The sequence below is a fragment of the Schistocerca serialis genome, unplaced genomic scaffold (assembly GCF_023864345.2).
Source record: "Schistocerca serialis cubense isolate TAMUIC-IGC-003099 unplaced genomic scaffold, iqSchSeri2.2 HiC_scaffold_1417, whole genome shotgun sequence".
NCBI lineage: Eukaryota > Metazoa > Arthropoda > Insecta > Orthoptera > Acrididae > Schistocerca > Schistocerca serialis.
Window position 1 is genome coordinate 7,920,171 of NW_026047644.1, and position 12,040 is coordinate 7,932,210.

The window sequence follows — 12,040 nt, forward strand, 5'->3', positions numbered from 1 at the left end:
CATAGAAAGTTAGAATGTCAGTCCTCTTGTACTTAAGTCGGCATTGTGAATTTTGAATTTAATTCCGATGCTTTTTCTGTGTTTCATTGTCAATAAGAAGGTCCAAGAAATACAGTAAACCTGAAGTGAAGCATCGGAATCTAAAACTGGACTCACAGGAGAGGTTCAAATCATAGAAAGTTAGAATGTCAGTCCTCTTGTACTTAAGTCATCATTGTGCCTTTTGTATTAAATTCGGATGCAATTTCTGTGTTTCATCGTCAACAAGAAGGTGCAAGGTATAGAGCAAACCTGAAGTGAAGCATCGGAATCTAAAACTGGAATCACAGGAGAGGTTCAAATCATAGAGAGTGAGAGTGACAGTCCTCTTGTACTTAAGACGGCATTGTGCCTTTTGAATTAATTTCCGATGCATTTTCTGTGTTTCATCGTCAACAAGAAGGTCCAAGCTTTACAGTAAACCTGAAGTGAAGCATCGGAATCTAAATCTGACCTCACAGGAGAGGTTCGAATCATAGAGAGTGAGAGTGTCAGTCCTCTTGTACTTAAGTCGGCATTGAGCCATTTGTATTAAATTCGGATGCAATTTCTGTGTTTCATCGTCAATAAGAAGGTCCAAGGGATACAGTAAACCTGAAGTGAAGCATCGGAATGTAAAACTGGACTCACAGGAGAGGTTCAAATCAGAGAAAGTGAAAGTGTCAGTCCTCTTGTATTTAAGCCGCCATTGCGCCTTTTGTATTAAGTTCGGATTCAATTTCTGTGTTTCATCGTCAATAAGAAGGTCCAAGGGATACAGTAAACCTGAAGTGAAGCATCGGAATCTAAAACTGGACTCACAGGAGACGTTCAAATCATAGAAAGTTAGAGTGTCAGTCCACCTATACTTAAGTTGGCATTGTGCCCTTTGTATAAAATTCGAATGCATACTCTGTGTTTCATCGTCAATAAGAAGGTCCAAGGGATACAGTAAACCTGAAGTGAAGCATCGGAATCTAAAACTGGTATCACAGGAGAGGTTCAAATCATAGAGAGTGAGAGTGACAGTCCTCTTGTACTTAAGACGGCATTGTGCCTTTTGAATTTAATTCCGATGCATTTTCTGTGTTTCATCGTCAATAAGAAGGTCCAAGGTTTACAGAAAACCTGAAGTGAAGCATAGGAATCTAAATCTGACCTCACAGGAGAGGTTCGAATCATAGAGAGTGAGAGTGTCAGTCCTCTTGTACTTAAGTCGGCATTGAGCCATTTGTATTAAATTCGGATGCAATTTCTGTGTTTCATCGTCAATAAGAAGGTCCAAGGGATACAGTAAACCTGAAGTGAAGCATCGGAATCTAAAACTGGACTCACAGGAGAGGTTAAAATCAGAGAAAGTGAAAGTGTCAGTCCTCTTGTACTTAAGCCGCCATTGTGCCTTTTGTATTAAGTTCAGATGCAATTTCTGTGGTTCATCGTCAATAAGAAGGTCCAAGGGATACAGTAAACCTGAAGTGAAGCATCGGAATCTAAAACTGGACTCACAGGAGACGTTCAAATCATAGAAAGTTAGAGTGTCAGTCCTCTTGTACTTAAGTCGGCATTGTGCCCTTTGTATTAAATTCGAATGCAAACTCTGTGTTTCATCGTCAATAAGAAGGTCCAAGGGATACAGTAAACCTTAAATGAAGCATCAGAATCTAAAACTGGTCTCTTAGGAGAGGTTCAAATCATAGAAAGTTAGAATGTCAGTCCTCTTGTACTTAAGTCGGCATTGTGAATTTTGAATTTAATTCCGATGCTTTTTCTGTGTTTCATTGTCAATAAGAAGGTCCAAGAAATACAGTAAACCTGAAGTGAAGCATCGGAATCTAAAACTGGACTCACAGGAGAGGTTCAAATCATAGAAAGTTAGAATGTCAGTCCTCTTGTACTTAAGTCATCATTGTGCCTTTTGTATTAAATTCGGATGCAATTTCTGTGTTTCATCGTCAACAAGAAGGTGCAAGGTATAGAGCAAACCTGAAGTGAAGCATCGGAATCTAAAACTGGAATCACAGGAGAGGTTCAAATCATAGAAAGTTAGAGTGTCAGTCCTCTTTTACTTAAGTCGACATTGTACCATTTGTATTAAATTCGGATGCAATTTCTGTGTTTCATCGTCAATAAGAAGGTCCAAGGGATACAGTAAATCTGAAGTGAAGCATCGGAATCTAAAACTGGACTCACAGGAGAGGTTCAAATCATAGAATGCGAGAGTGTCAGTCCTCTTGTACTTAAGTCGCCATTGTGCCTTTTGTACTAAATTCGGAAGCAATTTCTGTGTTTCATCGTCAATAAGAAGGTCCAAGGGATACAGTAAACCTGAAGTGAAGCATCGGAATCTAAAATTGGACTCACAGGAGAGGTTCAAATCATAGAAAGTGAAAGTGTCAGTCCTCTTGTACTTAAGCCGCCATTGTGCCTTTTGTATTAAGTTCGGATGCAATTTCTGTGTTTCATCGTCAATAAGAAAGTCCAAGGGATACAGTAAACCCGAAGTGAAGCATCGGAATCTAAAACCGGACTCACAGGAGGGGTTCAAATCATAGAAAGTTAGAGTGTCAGTCCTCATATACTTAAGTCGACATTGTACCATTTGTATTAAATTCGCATGCAATTTCTGTGTTTCATCGTCAATAAGAAGGTCCAAGGGATACAGTAAACCTGAAGTGAAGCATCGGAATCTAAAACTGGAATCACAGGAGAGGTTCAAATCATAGAGAGTGAGAGTGACAGTCCTCTTGTACTTAAGACGGCATTGTGCCTTTTGAATTTAATTCCGATGCATTTTCTGTGTTTCATCGTCACTAAGAAGGTCCAAGGTTTACAGTAAACCTGAAGTGAACCATCGGAATCTAAATCTGACCTCACAGGAGAGGTTCGAATCATAGAGAGTGAGAGTGTCTGTCCTCTTGTACTTAAGTCGGCATTGAGCCATTTGTATTAAATTCGGATGCAATTTCTGTGTTTCATCGTTAATAAGAAGGTCCAAGGGATACAGTAAACCTATAGTGAAGCATCGGAATCTAAAACTGGACTCACAGGAGAGGTTCAAATCAGAGAAAGTGAAAGTGTCAGTCCTCTTCTACTTAAGCCGCCATTGTGCCTTTTGTATTAAGTTCGGATTCAATTTCTGTGTTTCATCGTCAATAAGAAGGTCCAGGGGATACATTAACCTGAAGTGAAGCATCGGAATCTAAAACTGGACTCACAGGAGACGTTCAAATCATAGAAAGTTAGAGTGTCAGTCCTCTTGTACTTAAGTCGGCATTGTGCCCTTTGTATTAAATTGGAATGCAAACTCTTTGTTTCATCGTCAATAAGAAGGTCCAAGGGATACAGTAAACCTTAAATGAAGCATCAGAATCTAAAACTGGTCTCTTAGGAGAGGTTCAAATCATAGAAAGTTAGAATGTCAGTCCTCTTGTACTTAAGTCGGCATTGTGCCCTTTGCATTTAATTCCGATGCTTTTTCTGTGTTTCATTGTCAATAAGAAGGTCCAAGAAATACAGTAAACCTGAAGTGAAGCATCGGAATCTAAAACTGGACTCACAGGAGAGGTTCAAATCATAGAAAGTTAGAATGTCAGTCCTCTTGTACTTAAGTCGGCATTGTGCCTTTTGTATTAAATTCGGATGCAATTTCTGTGTTTCATCGTCAACAAGAAGGTGCAAGGTATACAGCAAACCTGAAGTGAAGCATCGGAATCTAAAACTGGACTCACAGGAGAGGTTCAAATCATAGAAAGTTAGAGTGTCAGTCCCCTTTACTTAAGTCGACATTGTGCCATTTGTATTAAATTCGGATGCAATTTCTGTGTTTCATCGTCAATAAGAAGGTCCAAGGGATACAGTAAACCTGAAGTGAAGCATCGGAATCTAAAACTGGACTCACAGGGGAGGTTCAAATCATAGAATGCGAGAGTGTCAGTCCTCTTGTACTTAAGTCGCCATTGTGCCTTTTGTACTAAATTCGGAAGCAATTTCTGTGTTTCATCGTCAATAAGAAGGTCCAAGGGATACAGTAAACCTGAAGTGAAGCTTCGGAATCCAAAACTGGACTTACAGGTGAGGTTCAAATCATAGAAAGTTAGAGTGTCAGTCCTCTTGTACTTAAGTCGGCATTGAACCATGTGTATTAAATTCGGATGCAATTTCTGTGTTTCATCGTCAATAAGAAGGACCAAGGGATACAGTAAACCTGAAGTGAAGCATCGGAATCTAAAACTGGACTCACAGGAGAGGTTCAAATCATAGAAAGTGAAAGTGTCAGTCCTCTTGTACTTAAGCCGCCATTGTGCCTATTGTATTAAGTTCGGATGCAATATCTGTGTTTCATCGTCAATAAGAAGGTCCAAGGGATACAGTAAACCTGAAGTGAAGCATCGGAATCTAAAACTGGACTCACAGGAGTGGTTCAAATCATAGAAAGTTAGAGTGTCAGTCCTCTTGTACTTAAGTCGGCATTGTGCCCTTTGTATTAAAGTCGAATGCAAACTCTGTGTTTCATCGTCAATAAGAAGGTCCAAGGGATACAGTAAACCTTAAGTGAAGCATCAGAATCTAAAACTGGTCTCTTAGGAGAGGTTCAAATTATAGAAAGTTAGAATGTCAGTCCTCTTGTACTTAAGTCGGCATTGTGCCTTTTGAATTTAATTCCGATGCTTTTTCTGTGTTTCATTGTCAATAAGAAGGTCCAAGGGATTCAGTAAACCTGAAGTGAAACATCGGAATCTAAAACTGGACTCACAGGAGAGGTTCAAATCATAAATAGTAAGAGTGTCAGTCCTCTTTTACTTAAGACGACATTGTGCCATTTGGATTAAATTCGGATGCAATTTCTGTGATTCATCGTCAATAAGAAGGTCCAAGGGATACAGTAAACCTGAAGTGAAGCATCGGAACCTAAAACTGGACTCACAGGAGAGGTTCAAATCATAGAAAGCGAGAGTATCAGTCCTCTTGTACTTAAGTCGCCATTGTGCCTTTTGTACTAAATTCGGATGCAATTTCTGTGTTTCATCGTCAATAAGAAGATCCAAGGGATACAGTAAACCTGAAGTGAAGCATCGGAATCCAAAAGTGGACTCACAGGTGAGGTTCAAATCATAGAAAGTTAGAGTGTCAGTCCTCTTGTACTAAAGTCGGTATTGTGCCTTTTGTATTAAATTCGGATGCAAACTCTGTATTTCATCGTCAATAAGAAGGTCCAAGGGGTACAGTAAACCTGAAGTGAAGCATCGGAATCTAAAACTGGACTCACAGGAGAGGTTCAAATCATAGAAAGTTAGAGTGTCAGTCCTCTTGTACTTAAGTCGGCATTGTGCCTTTTGAATTTAATTCCGATGCAATTTCTGTGTTTCACCGTCAATAAGAAGGTCCAAGGGATACAGTAAACCTGAGGTGAAGCATCGGAATCTAAAACTGGAATCACAGGAGAGGTTCAAATCATAGAGAGTGAGAGTTACAGTCCTCTTGTACTTAAGACGGTATTGTGCCTTTTGAATTTAATTTCGATGCATTTTCTGTGTTTCATCGTCAATAAGAAGGTCCAAGGTTTACAGTAAACCTGAAGTGAACCATCGGAATCTAAATCTGACCTCACAGGATAGGTTCGAATCATAGAGAGTGAGAGTGTCAGTCCTCTTGTACTTAAGTCGGCATTGAGCCATTTGTATTACATTCGGATGCAATTTCTGTGCTTCATCGTTAATAAGAAGGTCCAAGGGATACAGTAAACCTGTAGTGAAGCATCGGAATCTAAAACTGGACTCACAGGAGAGGTTCAAATCAGAGAAAGTGAAAGTGTCAGTCCTCTTCTACTTAAGCCGCCATTGTGCCTTTTGTATTAAGTTCGGATTCAATTTCTGTGTTTCATCGTCAATAAGAAGGTCCAAGGGATACAGTAAACCTGAAGTGAAGCATCGGAATCTAAAACTGGACTCACAGGAGAGGTTCAAATCATAGAAAGTTAGAATGTCAGTCCTCTTGTACTTAAGTCGGCATTGTGCCTTTTGTATTAAATTCGGATGCAATTTCTGTGTTTCATCGTCAACAAGAAGGTGCAAGGTATACAGCAAACCTGAAGTGAAGCATCGGAATCTAAAACTGGACTCACAGGAGAGGTTCAAATCATAGAAAGTTAGAATGTCAGTCCTCTTGTACTTAAGTCGGCATTGCGCCTTTTGTATTAGATTCGGATGCAATTTCTGTGTTTCATCGTCAATAAGAAGGTGCAAGGTATACAGCAAACCTGAAGTGAAGCAACGGAATCTAAAACTGGACTCACAGGAGAGGTTCAAATCATAAATAGTTAGAGTGTCAGTCCTCTTTTACTTAAGTCGACATTGTGCCATTTGTATTAAATTCGGATGCAATTTCTGTGATTCATCATCTAAAAGATGGTCCAAGGGATACAGTAAACCTGAAGTGAAGCATCGGAATCTAAAACTGGACTCACAGGAGAGGTTCAAATCATAGAAAGCGAGAGTATCAGTCCTCTTGTACTTAAGTCGCCATTGTGCCTTTTGTACTAAATTCGGATGCAATTTCTGTGTTTCATCGTCAATAAGAAGATCCAAGGGATACAGTAAACCTGAAGTGAAGCATCGGAATCCAAAACTGGACTCACAGGTGAGGTTCAAATCATAGAAAGTTAGAGTGTCAGTCCTCTTGTACTAAAGTCGGTATTGTGCCATTTGTATTAAATTCGGATGCAAACTCTGTGTTTCATCGTCAATAAGAAGGTCCAAGGGGTACAGTAAACCTGAAGTGAAGCATCGGAATCTAAAACTGGACTCACAGGAGAGGTTCAAATCATAGAAAGTTAGAGTGTCAGTCCTCTTGTACTTAAGTCGGCATTGTGCCTTTTGAATTTAATTCCGGACCAATTTCTGTGTTTCATATAAGAAGGTTCAAGGGATACAGTAAACCTGAAGTGAAGCATCGGAATCTAAAACTGGACTCACAGGAGATGTTCAAATCATAGAAAATGAGAGTGTCAGTCCTTTTGTACTTAAGTCGCCATTGTGATTTTTGTATTAAATTCGGATGCAATTTCTGTGTTTCATCGTCAATAAGAAGGTCCAAGGGATACAGTAAACCTGAAGTGAAGCATCGGAATCTAAAACTGGACTCACAGGAGAGTTTCAACTCATAGAAAGTTAGAGTGTCAGTCCTCTTGTACTTAAGTCGGCATTGTACCTTTTGTATTAAATTCGGATGTAAACACTGTGTTTCATCGTCAATTAGAAGGTCCAATGGATACAGTAAACCTGAAGAGAAGCATCGGAATCTAAAACTGGAATCACAGGAGAGGTTCAAATCATAGAAAGTGAGAGTGTCAGTCCTCTTGTACTTAAGACGGCATTGTGCCTTTTGAATTTAATTCCGATGCATTTTCTGTGTTTCATCGTCAATATGAAGGTGCAAGGTATACAGTAAACCTGAAGTGAAGCATCGGAATCTAAATCTGACCTCACAGGAGAGGTTATAATCATAGAAAGTGAGAGTGTCAGTCCTCTTGTACTTAAGTCGGCATTGTGCCATTTGAATTAAATTCGGATGCAATTTCTGTGTTTCGTCGTCAATAAGAAGGTCAAAGGGATACAGTAAACCTGAAGTGGAGCATCGGAATCTAAAACTGGACTCACAAGAGAGGTTCAAATCATAGAAAGTTAGAATGTCAGTCCTCTTGTACTTAAGTCGGCATTGTGCCTTTTGTATTAAATTTGGATGCAATTTCTGTGTTTCATCGTCAATAAGAAGGTCCAAGGGATACAGTAAACCTGAAGTGAAGCATCGGAACCTAAAACTGGACTCACAGGAGAGGTTCAAATCATAGAAAGCGAGAGTATCAGTCCTCTTGTACTTAAGTCGCCATTGTGCCTTTTGTACTAAATTCGGATGCAATTTCTGTGTTTCATCGTCAATAAGAAGATCCAAGGGATACAGTAAACCTGAAGTGAAGCATCGGAATCCAAAACTGGACTCACAGGTGAGGTTCAAATCATAGAAAGTTAGAGTGTCAGTCCTCTTGTACTAAAGTCGGTATTGTGCCTTTTGTGTTAAATTCGGATGCAAACTCTGTGTTTCATCTTCAATAAGAAGGTCCAAGGGGTACAGTAAACCTGAAGTGAAGCATCGGAATCTAAAACTGGACTCACAGGAGAGGTTCAAATCATAGAAAGTTAGAGTGTCAGTCCTCTTGTACTTAAGTCGGCATTGTGCCTTTTGAATTTAATTCCGATGCAATTTCTGTGTTTCACCGTCAATAAGAAGGTCCAAGGGATACAGTAAACCTGAGGTGAAGCATCGGAATCTAAAACTGGAATCACAGGAGAGGTTCAAATCATAGAGAGTGAGAGTTACAGTCCTCTTGTACTTAAGACGGTATTGTGCCTTTTGAATTTAATTTCGATGCATTTTCTGTGTTTCATCGTCAATAAGAAGGTCCAAGGTTTACAGTAAACCTGAAGTGAACCATCGGAATCTAAATCTGACCTCACAGGATAGGTTCGAATCATAGAGAGTGAGAGTGTCAGTCCTCTTGTACTTAAGTCGGCATTGAGCCATTTGTATTACATTCGGATGCAATTTCTGTGCTTCATCGTTAATAAGAAGGTCCAAGGGATACAGTAAACCTGTAGTGAAGCATCGGAATCTAAAACTGGACTCACAGGAGAGGTTCAAATCAGAGAAAGTGAAAGTGTCAGTCCTCTTCTACTTAAGCCGCCATTGTGCCTTTTGTATTAAGTTCGGATTCAATTTCTGTGTTTCATCGTCAATAAGAAGGTCCAAGGGATACAGTAAACCTGAAGTGAAGCATCGGAATCTAAAACTGGACTCACAGGAGAGGTTCAAATCATAGAAAGTTAGAATGTCAGTCCTCTTGTACTTAAGTCGGCATTGTGCCTTTTGTATTAAATTCGGATGCAATTTCTGTGTTTCATCGTCAACAAGAAGGTGCAAGGTATACAGCAAACCTGAAGTGAAGCATCGGAATCTAAAACTGGACTCACAGGAGAGGTTCAAATCATAGAAAGTTAGAATGTCAGTCCTCTTGTACTTAAGTCGGCATTGCGCCTTTTGTATTAGATTCGGATGCAATTTCTGTGTTTCATCGTCAATAAGAAGGTGCAAGGTATACAGCAAACCTGAAGTGAAGCAACGGAATCTAAAACTGGACTCACAGGAGAGGTTCAAATCATAAATAGTTAGAGTGTCAGTCCTCTTTTACTTAAGTCGACATTGTGCCATTTGTATTAAATTCGGATGCAATTTCTGTGATTCATCATCTAAAAGATGGTCCAAGGGATACAGTAAACCTGAAGTGAAGCATCGGAATCTAAAACTGGACTCACAGGAGAGGTTCAAATCATAGAAAGCGAGAGTATCAGTCCTCTTGTACTTAAGTCGCCATTGTGCCTTTTGTACTAAATTCGGATGCAATTTCTGTGTTTCATCGTCAATAAGAAGATCCAAGGGATACAGTAAACCTGAAGTGAAGCATCGGAATCCAAAACTGGACTCACAGGTGAGGTTCAAATCATAGAAAGTTAGAGTGTCAGTCCTCTTGTACTAAAGTCGGTATTGTGCCATTTGTATTAAATTCGGATGCAAACTCTGTGTTTCATCGTCAATAAGAAGGTCCAAGGGGTACAGTAAACCTGAAGTGAAGCATCGGAATCTAAAACTGGACTCACAGGAGAGGTTCAAATCATAGAAAGTTAGAGTGTCAGTCCTCTTGTACTTAAGTCGGCATTGTGCCTTTTGAATTTAATTCCGGACCAATTTCTGTGTTTCATATAAGAAGGTTCAAGGGATACAGTAAACCTGAAGTGAAGCATCGGAATCTAAAACTGGACTCACAGGAGATGTTCAAATCATAGAAAATGAGAGTGTCAGTCCTTTTGTACTTAAGTCGCCATTGTGATTTTTGTATTAAATTCGGATGCAATTTCTGTGTTTCATCGTCAATAAGAAGGTCCAAGGGATACAGTAAACCTGAAGGGAAGCATCGGAATCTAAAACTGGACTCACAGGAGAGTTTCAACTCATAGAAAGTTAGAGTGTCAGTCCTCTTGTACTTAAGTCGGCATTGTACCTTTTGTATTAAATTCGGATGTAAACACTGTGTTTCATCGTCAATTAGAAGGTCCAATGGATACAGTAAACCTGAAGAGAAGCATCGGAATCTAAAACTGGAATCACAGGAGAGGTTCAAATCATAGAAAGTGAGAGTGTCAGTCCTCTTGTACTTAAGACGGCATTGTGCCTTTTGAATTTAATTCCGATGCATTTTCTGTGTTTCATCGTCAATATGAAGGTGCAAGGTATACAGTAAACCTGAAGTGAAGCATCGGAATCTAAATCTGACCTCACAGGAGAGGTTATAATCATAGAAAGTGAGAGTGTCAGTCCTCTTGTACTTAAGTCGGCATTGTGCCATTTGAATTAAATTCGGATGCAATTTCTGTGTTTCGTCGTCAATAAGAAGGTCAAAGGGATACAGTAAACCTGAAGTGGAGCATCGGAATCTAAAACTGGACTCACAAGAGAGGTTCAAATCATAGAAAGTTAGAATGTCAGTCCTCTTGTACTTAAGTCGGCATTGTGCCTTTTGTATTAAATTTGGATGCAATTTCTGTGTTTCATCGTCAACAAGAAGGTGCAAGGTATACAGCAAACCTGAAGTGAAGCATCGGAATCTAAAACTGGACTCAAAGGAGAGGTTCAAATCATAGAAAGTTAGAGTGTCATTCCTCTTGTTCTTAAGTCGGCATTGTGCCCTTTGTATTAAATTCGAATGCAAACTCTGTGTTGCATCGTCAATAAGAAGGTCCAAGGGATACAGTAAACCTTAAGTGAAGCATCAGAATCTAAAACTGGTCTCTTAGGAGAGGTTCAAATTATAGAAAGTTAGAATGTCAGTCCTCTTGTACTTAAGTCGACATTGTGCCATTTGTATTAAAATCGGATGCAATTTCTGTGATTCATCGTCAATAAGATGGTCCAAGGGATACAGTAAACCTGAAGTGAAGCATCGGAATCTAAATCTGACCTCACAGGAGAGGTTAGAATCATTGAAAGTGAGAGTGTCAGTCCTCTTGTACTTAAGTCGGCATTGTGCCATTTGAATTAAATTCGGATGCAATTTCTGTGTTTCGTCGTCAATAAGAAGGTCCAAGGGATACAGTAAACCTGAAGTGAAGCATCGGAAACTAAAACTGGACTCACAGGGGAGGTTCAAATCATAGAAAGTGAGAGTGTCAGTCCTCTGGTACTTAAGTCGCCATTGTGCCTTTTGTATTAAATTCGGATGCAATTCCTGTTTTCATCGTCAATAAGAAGGTCCAAGGGATACAGTAAACCTGAAGTAAAGCATCGGAATCTAAAATTGGACTCACAGGAGAGGTTCAACTCATAGAAAGTTAGAGTGTCAGTCCTCTTGTACTAAAGTAGGTATTGTGCCTTTTGTATTAAATTCGGATGCAAACTCTGTGTTTCATCGTCAATAAGAAGGTCCAAGGGGTACAGTAAACCTGAAGTGAAGCATCGGAATCTAAAACTGGACTCACAGGAGAGGTTCAAATCATAGAAAGTTAGAGTGTCAGTCCTCTTGTACTTAAGTCGGCATTGTGCCTTTTGAATTTAATTCCGATGCAATTTCTGTGTTTCATCGTCAATAAGAAGGTTCAAGGGATACAGTAAACCTGAAGTGAAGCATCGGAATCTAAAACTGGACTCACAGGAGATGTTCAAATCATAGAAAGTGAGAGTGTCAGTCCTTTTGTACTTAAGTCGCCATTGTGATTTTTGTATTGAATTCGGATGCAATTTCTGTGTTTCATCGTCAATAAGAAGGTCCAAGGGATACAGTAAACCTGAAGTGAAGCATCGGAATCTAAAACTGGACTCACAGGAGAGGTTCAACTCATAGAAATTAGAGTGTCAGTCCTCTTGTACTTAAGTCGGCATTGTACCTTTTGTATTAAATTCGGATGTAAACTCTGTGTTT